Consider the following 19,123-nt stretch of genomic DNA (forward strand, 5'->3'; position numbering starts at 1 on the left):
CCATAGGCTGCATGCTGTGTGGTTCCATACCATACATGCTGTGTGCTTCCATAGGCTGCATGCTGTGTGCTTCCATAGCATGCTGTGTGCTTCCATACCATACTGTGTGCTTCCATAACATGCTGTATGCTTCCATAGGCTACATGCTGTGTGCTTCCATTTAGATGAAATCCAAGAGGTCAAATTTATCTGCAGTGATGAGTTCCAAAAATGTATGTTCAACAGGGAGCAAGAGAACTTTCTGGAAGAAAACAAAATGTTCTAAAATGTTTGACATCTTATTTTAGATGATGTCCACACAAGCACACATGGTGTTAAAATATGCCTGCTTAAGCAATGAAACTGTGCATGCATTCATTTGTGTCAGAAACACATCAGTCACACACACACACATACACACACACACACACACACACACACACACACACACACACATGCTCCGTGACTCAGTCTCTACTCTCATGAAAGTTTATGGCAGAGGCTGGAGAAAGTAGTTTTGTTGGTCAAGCGCCAGCCTATCATGCAAGAAGCCCCTGGTTCAGTCCCTAGCATCACATACAACTGGACAAGGTGGTGTACACTTGTACATTCAGCACTAGGGAGGTGGAGGCAGGGATCAAGAGATCAAGGTCATTGTCAGTTACTTAGCAATTTTGCAATTAGTCTGTGATACATAAGACCCTCCCTCCCACCCATCCCCAACTCCCCCCCCCCCAAAAGAAAGGAAGAAATAGGTTTCTAGAATAAAGGACAGAAGGTGAACAAAATGGTATCACTCCATTTAGATTATTAGAGAGGTTAGTTTACAAGTACAAACAGGCATGGTGGCTGCACACTCCTTTATTCCCAGCATTCTGGGGGAAAAGGAAAGTGGACTCTGTGATTTGGAGGCCAGCTTAGTTTACATGGTGGGTTCCAGGTCAGTCAAGGCTACATAAGACATTTTCTCAAAACAACACAAAACAAAAACACATATTTTTGAGCTTCAATTCATTCAAATATCAAGCTTCCCTGCAAGCTCGGGCAAGACTTTGGGCAAAGAAGTTTGTTGGCCTTTCTTCCACCCTGCTTAGGGGGCTGCCCATGACCTGGCAGGTGGCTGTGAACAGAATCGATCTCCTCTGGCAAGAGAGCCTGGGATTAGCAGCTCCCTCCTCCCCTCGCCCGATAGTTCACCTTCACTGCTTATTGTCTTGTGCCCCCGCTGCCAGCCCAGGGCAGGCTCCACCCCCGCTGCCAGCCCAGAGGACGCTCATGTCCTTCCCGCCTCCACACTCACTACTCAGTAATGTTTTCATTATTGACCCCAGAGCTGTCACAGTTTGGCTAATAAACCCAGCAGCCCTTCCCAACACTCATACTGTTAATTCTGAGACCAGAATTCCTTCTTTGTTATATTATGACATTAGCTCTCTGTATTTACATTCCAGGGCAACCATGGCTTTGAATTTTCGATGTCGTAATTGATAGTTACATTGACTGAAACTTAAGAAAAACCCACTCAGTAGAGGCCGTTTCTGTCTCCCTGGGACAGTGGATGGAGGCAAGTATCCCTGGCAGTGCAGAACTCCTCTGTGGGGTTCAGTGAAAGAGAAGCCAAACAAAACTCCTTCAGGACATTGTTTCTGTTTCTAGGCCATTTTGTCTGCATCCTCTTTTAACTTACAAATGGAATATTGTCCACTTCCTTTCTGCCAGAGCCAGCAGAATGGAGCAGGAGACAGGGGCAGGATGATGGGGACTTCAGAAATGGACAGGAGAGGTCTATGTAGCCGTTCTATATGTAAGTTTGATAAATAGACTGTAAAGGGGAGTCGGCCAAATGGTTCTACTGACCTCCCTCATTTAGGATGAAGACAGGGATGGTTGCCAAGGGAACAGGCCACTCTCACAGCACTCCCAACCTGGTTGCTGTGTGCTGCCCCTCAAGGAAAGCATGCCATTTGTGAGGTGACAGGTAAACAACATTCTAACCTGCATCACAATTTGGTGTTGACTCAGGAGCCTTGCTATGCCACTGGGATGGTTTGAAAGAGTGGGCTCTTCCCTCAGGGCGGTCGATCCCTGCCAGCCCTGTGATCCTTTGAGAACAGAGTCCTTAGTTACTTTCAGCCACTTGACTTTGGAACATCCTCCTCCAACCCTGAGAAGCACGGCACAGGCACAACATCACCTCATTCCAGGATCCTGAAGGTCCTCTCGTGTCACCCATGGCAGCCGCTGTCCCCTCTCCAGCCTGGGCTCTTCTCTCTTGCAGCAGTCAGGGCTTTAACATTTGCCAGTTGCCAGCCTCCTTTTCCTTCCTGCAACCTCAGGCTGGCTTCCCAGGGAAGTGCTTACCAACCCACTCCCTGGTTCCCCTGAGTTAATCACACTCTGAGTGATTGACCACACAGCATTGTTCTTCATTCCCTTACTAACATCTCTGTCTCTGGGCTCCAGGAAGATGGGAACGATGCATCTGTTTAATTGCATACCCCACACACAGTATATATGCACAATACCTGCTTGTTTGGTTCAGCCATTTAGAGGACACCATGAAGCTTCTATTATACATTATCATAGACGTGAAAAAAAAAACAGCAGTGATATCGCAGTGCGTTGAAGAGAGAAAAGTTATAAACAAAAACAAATAAAGGGTTTTGAGCTAGAGGGTTAGTTTAGGGGGTTATAAGACTCTTGCCACCAAGTCTGATGTCCTGAATTTGATTCTAAGGGTAGACAGAGAGAACCAGTAATGGGCATGGTGGTGATGGTGGTCTAGGCTATTTCTGAGTTTGTTCCTTCTCATGAACAAAGAATCAAATAACAAGGAAAGACAAAGACCTCAGAGACCAGGAAAACCACAGCTTTACACATCCATGATGGGCAAGCCTAGACCAGAGGCCTGTTAAACAGGAGCTAGTTTGGGCATTTTACAAAGACCCTGGGTCCTCCAAAGACAGTACCACCAGATGGGAAATAATCATTCTAAGTATATTCCATACTCAAACCATAATACAGAGTGTATAACTGAAGTCAGAGAAACTAAAGAAGTTCTTTCTGAAATATTAAAAACGTGTACTGATGAATCCCGTAGGCCATGTAGTGGGAAGAGTCTTTCGGACAGATTGCATCTGAACTGAGACTCTGAAACAGCAGAGAACCTGACGTGTGAGCACTCGGGAAAGTGCCAAGGATACACATCCCTACGACAAAGAGAACCATGCAAGAGGACAGGACTGGGGAGGCAGAAAGTCGTACCTCAGGAAGTACTCAGTCAATCATGCTAAAGAGTTTGGATTTTATCTTAAGGGAAACGAAAACAAAAAACTAAAAACAAGAAACAAAAACCCACTAAGGGTTTTCGTCCACATCAGATCTGCTTTTCAGAGCATACTATTTGCTGGGTGGAGAATGGAGGAGGTGGCACAGTGCTCAAGCCAGGATGCTGGGAGATTTGTTAGCATAAGGGATGAATGTGACTGGGACCAAGGTGTGGTCCTGGGGATGGAATGAGCATCTGTATGTGGAAAAGGTTTGAAGAGAGAACTGGTAGGCTGGAGCCCTGTGCAGGATGAAGGATGGGAGGTGGAGCAGAGCCAACAGCTGGCAAAGGAGTATACAGAAATGCCAATGACAGAGGCAGAGAAACAGAAAGATCCTTCTCCAGGCCAGAGAGGATGGCAGTCAGGATGACACTCCTCACCAGAGCCTCCTCCAGTCCTGCACAGCACAGGACCTGTAGGGACCTGACTCCTGCAGGCACAAGCACACTCTGAAACCTGATAAGCCTGGTCTACCGCTACTGGATCAAGCTGCTGGTGTACACACTGGCACCTGTGTGCCACCTCACAGAGCTAGAGTCTTTCCTTCCTTCTTCCTGGGTCTCTTAGCCTCACTCTGACAACGGGGACAAATGGAACTCTGTGGTTAGGATTCTCCCCCGCCTCCCTAAGCCTTTTTACATAATCCTCAACAATAAGCAGGCTGTGAGAAACGGACAATTATCTTTTACCCCTAGATAGAAAGATCAGCTTTCGTTCTGTCCACAACTACCGCACTGATCAGAGACAGCAGCAGTGTCACTTGCCATTGCTTTCTTGTTGAAAAGTGCAAGGCCCATGGCTGTCCTGTGCTGTCTCAGTGCACTTACTGTAGCTGTTACTTTCAGTGACAGTGTGACCCTTGATATCATGGATCATGCACGGGGCCAACTTCTGCTTTCAGATGTGTTAGGTGCTCGCCATTTAAAAGCAACAGCAGCTCAGATCTCAGCCCTCATCCTCCTGTGGGATGGAAACATCAGAGAGATGCAGTCTATCACCAAGCTCACACAGAATCACACATGCCTATCCCCACACCTGAGACTGTCAGAGGCCAGTGCTCCGCCATTTAATCCATCCTAACCAACACTTGACCATTAGATCCTGAGGACAGGTGTGAAAATTGTCTGAGGACCTACATTTTAGCCCTGGGTCGGCACTAATTAGCTTAGTGACATTGAACAAGTTACTGGCATTAGTGATATTGTCTTTGCAAAATCTAGATGTAATAAAGTAGACCATCCTACCATCAAACTCAGTTCTGCCTTACTATGGTGCTTGTGAGGGTCTTCTTGAAGGGCTGTTGCTGCTTGCTAACTATATCTGTCATCTTTTGCAACAATGTAGCAAGTACCTGGCAGGAACAACCTTACAGAGAAAGTGGCTGTTTTGGATCACAGTTTAAGAGGAATTTAAATCTCCCTTGGTGGGGAGGACAGGGCAGAGCAAGCACTGCCTGAGGCCGTGAGAGTGTGAGGCAGAGGCTTGTTCTGGTGGTGGAACTAAACCAGAACCAAGCTGAGCATAACTTTCAAAGCCCCACTTCCAGTGACCTGTCTCCACCTGGTCCCTCCCACCTCCTGAAGACTCCATGGTGTCTCCAAGTAGTGCTGCAAGCTGGGGACCAAGCACAAAGCTCTGGAGGACATTCCAGATTCAACTCATAGTGTCAACTGGCTTAAGAGGAGAATTCACTGCTGTTTGTACAATGAAGAGTTCACAGAGGGATAGAGAAGCCTGGAATGACTGCTCAAAGTTATTCCTTCTTTCCTTGCTCGCCTGCCCTGCTTCCGTGCAGTGTGGCTGTCACAAGGCAGCCACAGGATCAGTGAGAACTTGTTGATTGGACAAGAGAACATTAGGAGCAGGTTGCACCTACCTTGGTGAAAGCTGAAACTCCTTAGGAAATCTATGGTCCTGGGTCTCACAGTGACAATCCTTCTCAAAGAAGGCAAAGAAATGTTTTGGTCTCCAGTTTTAGACTCCAGCTGTGGCTTTCAGAAGGAATCTATAAGGATAACTGTGTAACCTGCAGGGATATTGGTATTTTTGGGTCATGTAGTAAGACTTGTTCATATCCCTATAAAATGCACGCATTACAAAGCAGGATGCCAACTCACCAGAACCAGCAGTGAGATTTGGAAAGTAGCACAGCAGAAAATGGAGGACCAGGGCTGGAGACCAGGGATGAGTTCTGTCGAGGAGAGGTTACTGTACCCATCCTTCAGCACCCCAGGGATGATGCCACAGGTGTACACTGCCTAGTAGCTTCACACATAGTCTATTGTTTCCATCTGCAACCTGGCCTTCTAGTAACTCAGATTATACTATTGTGTTATATACTATAACATACAATATTACTTACATAGACTGTATCTGTGTATTGTATTATACACATGACGTTTACAAATGCTTCCAACAAGCCTAGCTGACTGCTCTCCCCTAAGACTTTCCCATCACATGCTAGCACAGCATGGGTTCTACGACCCCCACCTGTCTTCCTCCACTCTCCTTCTGCACGACTCCCTTGCACATTGCCTCCCCAGTGTCTTATACTCTTCCCTTGTGCTCTCTACAGAGCAGTGCACAAGTTAGATACGATTTGTGCACTCATGGGTACACTGGCTAGTTTAACGTCAGCCTGACAAGAGCTATAGTCATCTGGGTAGAGGGAGCCTCCACTGAGAAAACACTCCCAGAAGACTGGGCTGTAAGGCTTTTAAAATTAGTGATGATGGGGGAGGGCCCAGCCTACTGCAGATGGGGAGCCCCCTACCTGCTGGGAAGGTGGTCCTGGGTTCTATAAGAAAGCAGGAGGTGCAAGCTATAGAGAACAAGTCAGTAAGCTGCATCCCTGCACAGTGTGTGTGCATCAGCTCTGCATCCTGGTTCCAGCGCTGCTTGAGTTTCTGCTCCGACTTCCTTCCACGGTCAACAGTGATGTGGAAGTGTAAGCCAAATAAACCCTTTCCTCCCCGACTTACTTTCATCACAAGAACTGTAACCTTAGCTAAAACAACAGATGGGGTCCAAGTACTTAATGTTACCACAGAGTAAGCCAACCATGCTTACTGAAAAAAAAATTTCTCTTTAGGAAGGGTCCCATCCTTTGGCTACATTGAACTTGGGCTCAAACAACAAATGGTTGAAACATAACAAAACAATTCCTTCTTGTTCTTCGACCAAAGAAGAACTCTCTAAAGACAATATATTTCCCATTAATTCAGCTAATTGCTTCGCCATACCCCAATATCTATCTGGACCTTTGCAACCCTACCATACTTCAAAGCTGATCTGAAATGCTGGCTCTAATAAGACTTTTCTTGACCACTGCTATTGAAAATATTTTCTCCACCCATTTTCCCATACAAGCTGTATGTTATTATGACTTTGTTGGTAGTTAGCTCTCTTGTGTAGTATGATGAATGGTAACTATCCCTCCAAAATCATCTCTTTTCAAATGTGTGCACCAAGCACCTACTCAATGTCTGTTAAACACTGGCTGGATGGCTGGTGACAGTGGTTTCATGGAGGATTTTAGAGCCAGACATTGGGGAAAAGATATCATAATTAGTTTTCTAAAGGAAATCTCTATTTATAATCTATTTTCATCACAAATGTCTAGTAAGCGCTTTTGAGTAAGCTATCTCATTTAAAAACAAGCCTGAGAAGGACAATTGCTGTATGATCGTGAAGTGAAGTGTGGCTTGTGACTGAGAGCTGAGCCTGGGTGTTAAAAACAAAAACAGCACTGGGTATACATGAAGGGCAGTATTAAGAATGCTTTTATAATCTTTGATCCAAGCAACCAGCTAAGTGTTGTGGGTGGAAGGCCGTGAGAGGTCAGAGGTGAAAGACATGGCACTCCTTGTAAGATGCACTGGTTCTTGCAATGGTGGCTTGACCTTGTAGAGGAATTGTACATGGGTTTAGTAGCTCCCTACACAGATTGGGTCCCCAAGTTTTTACTCTTTTTGATTTTTGTATATAAGTATTTGTATGTGCTAAGTATTTGTATATTATATATAAATATTTGTATATAAATAATTCGGTATCTGAAAGAGGAGACCAAATCCAAAAAACAAAAGTTAGTTATCTGTACTGTTCACACAGACAGAAGGTATTGTGACACAAAATTTTTAGTGCATTTATGTTGTTTTAAACTTGATTTAAATTTATTTTATGTATTGTGGTGTGTGTGTGTGTGTGTGTGTGTGTGTGTGTGTGTGTGTGTGTATGTGTTTGTGTACAGGTACACATATGCCACAATATCCAAGTGGAAGTCAGAGGACAACTTTGGGAATCTGTTCTCTCCTTCCCCCGTGGGATCTGGGATACAGCACAGCTTCTCAGGCTTGAGTAGAAAGAGCCTTTATTACCAAGCAATCTTGCCAGCCCACACCTCTGTTTTGACTGTTTCCTATCACTAGTTGCAAAAATATTCATTTGTGATCTCATGTTGGTGCTCAAAAAAAAATCTAGTTTTGGAGTATTTTGGAAGCCTGTGCAATCATATCCTGAGTTCTGGAGATGCTCAGGCTCTAAAGCTTAATTTGGGATTAAAGTCCCGAGACCATCATAAAGAGTACATTTAGGCATGATACCAATGACGGATACGAGGACTGTATGAAAGGTGTCATGGTCAACCTTCATTGCCATTTTGACTGGATTTAAAGTCAGCAGAGAGACATTTCATCTGTGAACACGTGGATTTTACACAGCGCATTTCTGGAGGTTTAACTGAGAGAAGACCAGCCCTGAGTGTGGGTGGTACCCGGCCCTGTGTGAGGTCTCAGACTGGAAGAAAAGGGGGAAAAGGGAGGAAGATGCTAAGCATCAACAGCCCTCCCTTCCCCGCCCTCCCAAATGCAAACACGTTCACATCCACAGCTGTGAGCTCCCGTCACATCTGCACCTCCTGCCAGGATGAACTCTATCCCCTGCACCAAAATGAACTTCTCTTCATTAACGTGTCTCTTTGGAGGTTTTTGACCGCAGCTTCAAGGAAGCTAATATGCAGGGCAATCAAGCAGGGAAAGCAGTCTTGAGTACGCAGCCCAGGCTGGTCTTGAACTCCTTTTGTAACTGGGAATGACCTTGAACCCCCATCCTGAGTGCTCAGGTTACCAGACCTTTATACCCACCTGGGTTTTTTGTTTGTTTGTTTTGCTGTTGTTTTGTTTGTTTGTGTGCTCTTCATTTCCTTAAAAAACAATTAGCAAGGCAGATGATTGACCTTGGCTTTTGCCTGCTTTCTTTGTAGAAGACAAGGTAACCTTGAACGCAGAAGCAGAGCTAACCAAAAATTCCCAGATTTCAAATGAGAACTTTGACAGTTTATTTTTTACATATGTAGTTATTTCTGACTCTTGATGTTTAACATCATGACTGTTTAAACATATGAATATTATATCAAATAAAAGTTTAAGTGAGTGTCTGGCTACCCCCAAGTCCAACCCTCCTACATTCTTGGAGAAAGAAGTGGGCAGTGAACAGTAATCCTCTTTATTTCTGTAGGATGAAGAGTTAAAATGTTAGCTCATTGGAAGAACAAACACTATTATCTGGAAACATGTGAGAGGGAGCGCAGATTTCTTTTTTAAAAAGGGAAATTCGATGCCACAGGCTAAATGCTTCCTAGTTTTCTTTCTCACAAAGCTAAACTCTGTGTTATAACCTTATTGCACCTCTCAGGCGTTCTCAAGCCTCCAAACAAAAGAGTAGAAAGTACACAAACACAAAAGGCTCCTTTTCTGTATCAGAGCATAAGCTCCCCCCAGCCCCCCCCCCTCTTTGTCAGGTTCTCTCCTTGAGCTGCAGGACACACAGCCTGCTTCTCTGCTCCTGCCCCCTCTAAGGACACAGCTCCAGCTAGACTGTAAGGAGCTCCTTGACAAAGACAGAGACCCAGAGTCAGCCTCCAGACTGATAGACATGGATGCTTTGGAATATTTGAATCTTTATTTAAAAGAGGGGAAAAATCCAAATTTACAATCCTTCATTTCTAGTCAAAATCTCTAACTAATTTCACAGCAGCTGGAGAGATGGCTCAGTGAGTAAGAGCCTCGGCAGCTCTTCCAGTGGAGCGAGGTTTGACTTCTAGCACCATCATGGCAACCCACAGCCATCTACGCAGCTCCCACAGCTCTCGGTCCAGGGGAACCTAACACCTTCTGGCCTCTGCAGGCACCATGTTTATAGTAAACAACACATAAGGCAAAACACACATAAAATAATGATGAAGATGATGTAAAAAAATTACATCTTACAAATGCACAGATGGGCATCCAGACCGGAGACAGCTCATTCCCTCAGGTGGGCATGCAGGACACATACCTGCTTTAGAAGAGCACAGGGGCCTGAATTGGAAGGCTAATTCCTTCCACTGGTTCCCTCTGTGTCCCAGAGCCAGTTACCTTATCTGGATAAGCAGCTGGCTTCCTCTTCTAGAGAAGATAATGAAGGGCCTCCCAGCTTGAATAGTGTTTGAACAGAGATAACTCGGGTCAGAATCTAGAATAGAGCTGCAGTTCAGCAAGTGGGTATTCACACACACACACACACACACACACACACACACACACACACCCCGCCATGAAACCTGTAGAGAAATGGATTCGGTGATAGGTATGGGGGCGGGGGAGAAGGAGGAGGAGTATGCTTTGAGAGTGACGTCATCTAACAGGAAGGAAGCACAGCATTGTCTTCGTAGTGACTGAAGATCATAAGGTTGCATAATCCACTCTGAAAGCAAAGAAAATATGTTGTATCACTAGTGTGATGATATAATTTGGTGATTATTATACCAGGGCAAGGGATAAACATTTTTTGTTTCTTTTAATTTTTAATATTTATTATTATTAAGATTGGATGTCACTTAGTAGCCCAAGTTGGCCCGAATACAGCTAGCCATAGACTCTCAAAAGTTCTTCTCATACTCAGCTTCCAACGTGTTGGGCTTAGATAAAACATTTTTTTCAGGTTTTTGCACATTTACGTGTTATAGAACAAGCCTGTTCTAGCACACTTGTTTATCTGAATCACCTGGCCTTGGACTCAATGTGGAATCCAGAGCTTGGGCTGCAGCCCTCTCCCCTCCACTCCTTCAGTGCTGCAATGACAAGCCTACTTGCTCTTACACACCTGCTTTTAAAATTCAACGTTGGAAGCATCTGTCAGTTGTCCTGATCAGCTAGCCAAGTGAAATCTTAGCCTCGAATTCCCACCACTTTGCATAGTTAATGAATGGCCACTGGTCTCTGGTCTAACCCTGAACAAGCTCACACTCTTTCTTCACATCCCTTGTCCCAGCCTCTGAGTGGCTTGACACTATTCAGCCACCTTCACTGCAACGTCCCATAGCCTCCCTGAGGTCAGCTTGTGCCCTGTGCTTTCCACATATTCTCTGTGATTTTATCAAACCGCCTCTGAATTTTTAATGACTCACACAGACAGCATGGTGACCCAAGACTAGCACCATGACTGGAACTCACGGTCATTACCCAGCCTCCCTTGGGTGGTGATATGACATGCCAGAAAGTCCAGGCCTTGCCCCTTCCTGGGTTGAAATCAGAGGGCAAAACTGTGCATAGAGTGCCATGATGGCTGATGACTTCTCAGTCAGCAACTGTGCACTGAGGCTGAACAGACATCTTCTGTGCAGTGAAATGAAGGCAGCAGGAGCTTTTCCTGCGGAAGTGCTACACTTCCCTCACACTCCCTCACACTTCCCTCACACTTCCCTCACACTTCCCTCACACCCCCTCACACTTCCCTCACACTCCCTCACTCCCTCACACTTCCCTCACACTCCCTCACACTTCCCTCACACTCCCTCACACTTCCCTCACACTCCCTCACACTTACCTCACACTTCCCTCACACTCCCTCACACTTCCCTCACACTCCCTCACACTCCCTCACACTTCCTCACACTTACCTCACACTTCCCTCACACTCCCTCACACTTCCCTCACATTCCCTCACACTTCCCTCACACTCCCTCACACTCCCTCACACTTACCTCACACTTCCCTCACACTCCCTCACACTTCCCTCACACTTCCCTCACACTCCCTCACACTTCCCTCACACTCCCTCACACTCCCTCACACTCCCTCACACTTCCCTCACACTCCCTCACTCCCTCACACTTCCCTCACACTCCCTCACACTTCCCTCACACTTCCCTCACACTCCCTCACACTTCCCTCACACTTCCCTCACACTCCCTCACACTTACCTCACACTTCCCTCACACTTCCCTCACACTTCCCTCACACTCCCTCACTCCCTCACACTTCCCTCACACTACCTCACACTTCCCTCACACTCCCTCACACTTCCCTCACACTCCCTCACACTTCCCTCACACTCCCTCACACTTCCCTCACATTCCCTCACACTCCCTCACACTTCCCTCACATTCCCTCACACTTCCCTCACACTGCCTCACGCTTCCCTCACACTTCCCTCACACTGCCTCACACTTCCCTCACACTTCCCTCACACTCCCTCACACTTTCCTCACACTCCCTCACTCTTCCCTCACACTTCCCTCACACTCCCTCACACTTCCCTCACACTCCCTCACACTTCCCTTACACTTCCCTCACACTTCCCTCACACTCCCTCACACTTCCCTCACACTGCCTCACACTTCCCTCATACTCCCTCACACTTCCCTCACACTTCCCTCAGACTCCGGCACACTCTGGCACAGGGAAGGATTCTGCTTAGATAGTTCACAACTACTGCTTACTCCCTAATTCATTTAATTTTATGGACAGAGCTAAGCACTCCAGGATGTAGCCCAGGATGACTTGGAACATCAGGTCCTTCTACATCCTCAATTCAGAAACTATAAACCGGTTCTAACGTGTTTTTTCATATGGTGCTGGGAATAGAATCCTGAGCTCTGTACATGTTAGACAACCATTCTACAAACTAAGTCCCATCCATTATGAAAATATGTATGAACATTACTATTTCCTGCTTTTTAAAACAGTGTGATATAGTTTTATTTGTGCTAATATGAAAAGTTTATAATTACTTTGTATCTTGTGCAAATCTGAACATGGGCTCACATGTATAGTTTCAGCAGGAGGTGGCAGCAGTATCTCTGAGAGTTCAAGACAAGCCCAGGCTATAGAATTATCTTGGAAATCTGGGCTGCTCATCAAATTCTGTCTCAATTAAAGAAGAGGAGATGTGTGTGTATGCATGCTTTTTTTGACTTGCTCAGCCAAAAGCACCTGTGATTATTTTGAGAATTATTAATCACGTTCAGGAGAAAGAATCTTCATTAGTTGCATTTAGAATTTTGCCTGGTTAAAATTGTTTGCTGTTACATATTCAAATAACAAAAACCTCATGAATTGTGCTTTAAGAGAAAGCTAGTGTACCCCGAGAGGAAGCCTGCACACATCTTCTAATAATAAACCAAAAACCTGATAGTGCAAGGCCTCCAGAGCCTTCCTAATATGACAGCGCATCTGATGGGTAATGAAGCGACTCTGGGAGTGCTGACTCCCCAGAACATCCTCTTAGAAGAGAAAACAAGAACGAACATGAGCTGTGCGTGCTTTATCACCTCCTAGATGGTTTAATGGCAAGTCCCGGTTTCCTGAACTTATCTGTCGTTTCCCTACATTCATGATGTCCCCTGGTATTTATGAGCAAAACAGAAAAGTCAAGTGACTTAGCCAAGGTCAGTGACCAAGAGTAAAGTTAGTATTTATCTTTGGGCTCTTCTGTTTGTGAGTCAGCTTTCCAGGACTGTGATAAAACATCGGAGATGAACAACTTACAAAGAAGAGCGGTTTCTTTTGGCTCAGTGATGGGAATATTTCAGTTCCTGATGGACTCGTCCCGGTGTTTTTAAAGTGGTCATACTGAACCTCACAGTGGGCATACGTGCCACATCTTACACCTGAGACTCTCAGCAGGTTGCTGTCACTCATGTAATCCCTGAAGAACATGACCAGAGGGGAAGGAAACCACAGGCGGCTGTTGTCTGTTGCCAAGTACCTCTGTCGCCCCAGGAATCAAGTACCAAGTACCTCTGTTGCCCCAGGAATCAAGTACTAAGTACCTCTGTTGCCCCAGGAATCAAGTACCAAGTACCTCTGTTGCCCCAGGAATCAAGTACCAAGTACCTCTGTCATCCCAGGAATCAAGTACCAAGTACCTCTGTCGCCCCAGGACTCAGAAGAGATTAGGTTGGTTTGGTTTTTTGTTTGTTTGTTTGTTTGTATGTTTGTTTGTTTTCGGTACATAAAGCCTTGCCTACTTGTGAGCCCTTTCAGAACACAACTGTTGTTACTTATTTGGTTATAACGGAAAGTAAAGCACTGCCTATGAATGATGGATTTATGGAGCTTTTTTTTTTTTTTTAAAGAGTCACAAAGGTCACTGCAGAGGTATGTATGTGCACATTGTGAGCTGCACATACGGTTGTGGGTTGTGGTGTCAATGTGTAGCAGCCTGAGGCTGTGGGTGGGCACACAATAGGACCCTGTGGATTTGCTGTAAAGCATGCCCTGGCTGCCTGCTGAGTGCATCTCTCCCTGTAGGAGGGGTCTCATTGTTAGGAGCTTTGAGCAGAGTGAGCCAACTTGCTCCCTGCTAGTCTCCAGCAGGATCCTGACCAACTAACTAGCTTCCATCATCTATCCGTTGTTCAAATCTCTTGCTATTTTTGAAAGATCAACGCTTGGATGCGGGCAAGCAAGGAAAAAGGAATGACAGAAAGCTTCGTGCAACATTTCAGGGACTTTTTGGAAGGCCAAGTGCAATGTGAAACCTGTCCAACCAAGGGCAATCTCCCAGTCTGGAATTTTCCGAGCGTTAATATTTTTCTATCGTGAACTCAAATCCCATCGTGCCTCCCCAAACACACACTCTTCCCCGCATTGCCACAGGCACATCCGTTTACACAGAGGTTTACATAACGAAGCCAAAACAGACAAGGAAGCACAGGCCAGACGAACAGCCTGGAGAGGGTTAAGTTCAGCCAGTGGTATTGACACAGCGTTTTCTTTCCAGACCACAGAGCTGCGCGCTGATGCTATCTCTGTAATTCTTCGTGCAGCATTCTCAAAGCCCCTTTATTCAGATCCTCAATGCAGAAGGTAGGGTTGGGCCTGAAGAGGTGGTTAAGTCCCAGGCAGAGGTGGAAACATGACCCAGGACTCCTGACGCACAGCCTTTGTCCTTTCAGCTCTACCACGCCAGCCACCTTCCTGTCAGGTGTCTGGTAAGCAGGTTAACTGATCTGTCGATTAGGAGCCGCCAGCCTACGTGCAGCGACTGGGGAACGCAGCCCTTCCCGGTGTCTGCCTTGCCAGCGCTAACTGCAAACCAGTGACGCAAACTGTCTCACGGAGAACCTCATCAAGCACCTCGCCGAGAGTAGCCTAGGTCGGCTAAGAAGCCAAACTTAGGCTGCGACCCCGTAGTGCTCCTCAGAGCTCGCTGACGACAAGCCTCCCGGAATGCTTTCGGGCTGGTCCAGGAGCCAGCCAGGGGAGAGTCGGCTTTATTCATTAATTGAGACAGAAACGGCATATCCCTATGACATTAAACGCAAAATGTTGAGGTTGGGAAAGGGGAAGAGAAGGAAAAAGGAGGCGAGGAAAGAGGGAGAGAGGAGGCGGGGGGGAATAGGAGGAGGAGAACCAGGGAAAGGAGGCGGGGATGTCTGAGCCATTGGTTTTCAATAAGAGTTGCACAGACAAGGAAGGAGAAGAGAGGGGGACGGAGGAGGGAGAAAAGAGAGAGGGAAGAGCAGAAGGGGTGAGAGAGGAGTGGGAGGAGAAAGGAAAGGGAGGGTGTGTGGGGGAGGCCCTGAGTTATGATGCACATGAACTTGGCCAAGGCTCTTTCGCGGCCCCCCGCGGCGGGCTTTCCCACGCAGTCAAGGTGACCCGGTGATCTATGGGGCTGTGGTGGTCGTCGTTTCGAGGTGGGAGGGCTGCCCCCTCCGCAGGGGCCCCTGGGGCGCCGCCCGCGTGACTGTCACCGGTCACGCGGCAAGACTCAGGCAGGGACAATGAGAAAAGCCAGCGGGAGCCGCGGGGCTCCGCTGAGGCTGCCGCTGCTCTTTTGCAGGGCCGGGCCCCGCGGGCTCCCTTCCTCCCTCCTGGGACCCACTCCAGGAGCCTTGCCGCCTGTCTGGTGTAACTTGTCTGAAACCCAGGAGTCAAGACGAAGTCCTGAAGAAAGCACTTCAGACTGTTTCCAGGCCTCAAGAGATAGCTAAACTTATTAATGCTGTCTCCCTTTTATTGGATGTGTGCCTCAAAGAGCATTTTTCTCACCCTATTCAATTAGTTACAAGTCTCTTCCCTTACGTTTATGTAATCTGAGCTAGGACCACTTGGGACTAGTGGCCTGACTGCCTCTCCCTGAACAGGGACCAGAGCATTGCTGCCACTTGCCAGCTGACCCCAGGCCACTGCAGTCTAGCCTCATTCGCTTGCTTCTATCCTTCCCAGGGAGCTTCATTTCTAGAGAAAGTTTCCTTTTCCACGCAGTTTATGCGTCCCGAGGCCTGGGCCCACACTAACTTCTGTGTGAAAGTTGGTGTGCTGAGCTCAGGCCAAGGCCAAGCTCTGTTCTCGACAGACCCTCCAAGGTACATATTAATAACCACCTGCCTAGTTCTCATCATGTGCTTTATAATGTCTTCTTTAAACCCTCAACAGCCTGTTTTATGATGGTCAAAAAAGCTTGGGATAGGTGAGATGGCTCAGTGGGCAACAGTACTTGTCTCTAAGCCAGACTAAACTTTGATTTCCTGGATACACGTGGAGGACCCCATCAAGTTGTTCCCTGACCTGGGAGGAAACACAAAAGTCAGATGTGATCAATTTATTATTATTATTATTATTATTATTATTATTATTATTAGTTTTTCCAGGTAGTTTCTTTCTGTAACCCTGGTTTGTTTTCTCTCTCTCTCTTTCTCTCTCTCTCTCTCTCTCTCTCTCTCTCTCTCTCTCTCCCTCCCTCCCTCCCTCCCTCCCTGTACACCAGGCTTGCCTCAAAGTCAGAGACTCACCTGCTTCCTGAGTGCTGGGATTTTTAAATAAATAAATAAATAAATAAATAAATAAATAAATAAATAAATAAATAAATAAGCAAGCAAGCTCTGTGGAGGTTCTGGACTTCAAGAACTTACCCAAATCTCATTATTGTGAGTGGCAGGGTCTGTCTGCTGGAGACACGGGTACCTCTGTCAGTGTTGGAAAGATATAGTATATAAAATCACAAAGAACAGGGGTGTTTTCTTTTTGATTAGACCCTGGTTTCCAAACCTAGCAGGTAGAAACAATGGCCCTTCTCACCCACAGGCCCTGGCTTTGTTTTGTTTTTTTGTTTTTGTTTGTTTGTATTTAAACCTCTCTTTAGTCATCTCCCACAGCTGAGATTTCAGCCAGCAGGACAGTCAGTCAGTGCACCAATCCTGGGCCAGCCAGCAGGACAGTCAGTGCACCAGTCCTGGGCCAGCCAGCAGGACAGTCAGTGCACCAGTCCTGGGCCAGCCAGCAGGACAGTCAGTGCACCAGTCCTGGGCCAGCCAGCAGGACAGTCAGTGCACCAGTCCTGGGCCAGCCAGCAGGACAGTCAGTGCACCAGTCCTGGGCCAGCCAGCAGAACAGTCAGTGCACCAGTCCTGCTAGCCACGGTTCTGCATTCCTGCTATGTGTTTGCATAGGTCCTTTATCTAAGTGGACATGTGCACTGCTTGTCCTTTTGTGAGTGCCTTCTTCCACTTAGCATCGTGTCTTCATTCTCTATCCATTTTGTAACACTTATGGCGGCTACTTTTATTTAAGAGGCAGAATCATAATCCACCGTGCAATATTTCATTTTATTAATGGAGTGTTTATACTCCATTTGTCCACTAATAAACACTTCTGCATTCATGGGATATTCTTCTGAAGACAGTGGCTGGGAAATGATATGCCTATTCTGTGCCCATACAGAGGTTACTAGCCGTATCTGGCCCCTGTTCTTATGAGAGCATTCAGACATGCAGACTCGGGGGTGCAGAGGAAGGAAGAAGAACACCTGCACGCTGAGGGGACCTCGGGAGACAGGCAACCTTCCAGCCTGTGATCATCAACATCACATCTCCAGAACCATGAGAGAATATATTTCTGTGGTGAAAGCGGCCCAGGTCTGCCATAGCAATTGGTACTGGGGAACTGATTCTCATCTGGGTACCTGTGCCCCCGTCTTTTCCATTCCTTTATATTCCTGCCTCTTCTTTATAAATAAAAGGTGTGTGCGTTTGGAACTTCCTTCCTACCTTTTTTGCCCCTCCAAGAGCTTAAGTCCTTCAAAGACTCCTAGGACCTGACTCTTAAAGTTTGCAGCCTTTTATTTCCTCAATTCGCAGCTGGATTGCTTTGATACTCTGGTCAAAAGGCCATGTTCTCAATGGGGCTCAGCTCACAGACAAGTTCCAGGGCAGCCTGCCTCCTCTGCACCAGACAGAACAAGGGAAGATGGGGGGGGGGGTCCTGATGAGAAGGCAGAATGCCATGGGGAAAAGGGCAAGAGCCAAGAAAGTCCGCTTTTGTGTCTTGGGGAAAATACTGATTAGGTTTCGGGACTTTGAGCCATTCTGGGTCCTTAGCTCAGCAGAGACTTAACATTTGCAATCATTTTCCCAAAAGCTTTTAATTACATCATCTTGTAAAGTTATTTCTGGAGGAAAGGAGGAGTCAGAATAGGACCCATGGTCATTGTCATGACTGCACAGTCTAGCTTTATCAAGTCTTTGTCTAAAAACCCCATTGGGAAAACATTTAAAAATGACACTAAGTTGTAGTACGATTTATTTTTCTAAAAACACACAATGGTCTTTTTTTCTGGAGTGCGCTCCCTGAGGACAAGGCCTCCTTACAATCTGAGCACAGTACTGAGCACCTCATAGCGTCAGTGTTGAATGGTGAGTCTACAGCCCCCAGTAGCTTTTGCTTCATCTATCTGCTGTGTTTGGGTGCTACTGTGCTCTGAATGTTGACCCCAGTGTCTGGGTGCTGATCTCAGTGTCTGCAGTGTCTGAGTGCTGATCTCGGAGTCTGCAGTGTCTGAGTGCTGATCTCGGAGTCTGCAGTGTCTGAGTGCTGATCTCGGAGTCTGCAGTGTCTGAGTGCTGATCTCAGAGTCTGCAGTGTCTGGGTGCTGACCCCAGTGTCTGGGTGCTGACCCCAGTGTCTGCAGTGTCTGGGTGCTGACCCCAGTGTCTGCAGTGTCTGAGTGCTGATCTCGGAGTCTGCAGTGTCTGGGTGCTGACCCCAGTGTTGGCGGTACTCTGGCTTCCTCATTTCTTTCCAATTTCCCACTTGATTTGCTCTCATTTTGTAATTTCCATGTCAAAGCCTAGATTTATAACAAAGCTTTTTCCCATGACTTTTATCTTCACCCCAGCTATAAATTTGAATTTATAAGGTGAATTGAGCAACAAAATGTCCATAAATGTAGGGCTTTGGAAAGATGGCTCATTTGGTGAAATGCCTACCCCAGTACCCATGTAAAGAGGCAGGCATGTAAAGAGTTGGACACTTAGGCTCTAGCCACTGGGAAAAGAGACCAGCCTATTTGGTAAACCCTAGTTCAATGAAAGCCCCTGTCTCAAAGAAACAAGGTGGAGGCTGGAGGGACATCTAAGTGGTCAAAAGTGAAATTCCCTGTTTTTCCAGAGGACTCAGAGCTAGTGGAGACAACACTCCAACTCCAAGGGATCCAACACACCCTCTTCTGGCCTTCTCAGGCAGTTACACACATGTATCACACGTTCACAT

General features: G+C 46.6%; 2 long non-coding RNA genes across 3 annotated transcripts; one reads left to right on the plus strand and one right to left on the minus strand.

The window, feature by feature from the left end:
- Window positions 1-9,244: 9,244 nt before the first annotated feature.
- Window positions 9,245-10,121, minus strand: Gm52598. The gene is made up of 2 exons (XR_003954432.1): window positions 9,575-10,121; window positions 9,245-9,485 (listed from the first exon to the last, which is right to left on the minus strand). It is a non-coding gene; the product is annotated as a predicted gene, 52598 (long non-coding RNA).
- Window positions 10,122-14,254: 4,133 nt separating this feature from the next.
- On the plus strand, window positions 14,255-17,645 carry Gm52599. Of its 2 annotated transcripts, none has more exons than XR_003954434.1 (3): window positions 14,255-14,437; window positions 14,527-15,942; window positions 17,297-17,645. It is a non-coding gene; the product is annotated as a predicted gene, 52599 (long non-coding RNA). The 2 variants fall into 2 exon arrangements; XR_003954433.1 differs by lacking the exon at window positions 17,297-17,645 and having other exon boundaries at window positions 14,527-14,726; window positions 15,417-16,284.
- Window positions 17,646-19,123: the final 1,478 nt, after the last annotated feature.

The sequence above is a fragment of the Mus musculus genome, chromosome 3 (genome assembly GCF_000001635.26).
Source record: "Mus musculus strain C57BL/6J chromosome 3, GRCm38.p6 C57BL/6J".
Taxonomy (NCBI): Eukaryota; Metazoa; Chordata; class Mammalia; order Rodentia; family Muridae; genus Mus; species Mus musculus.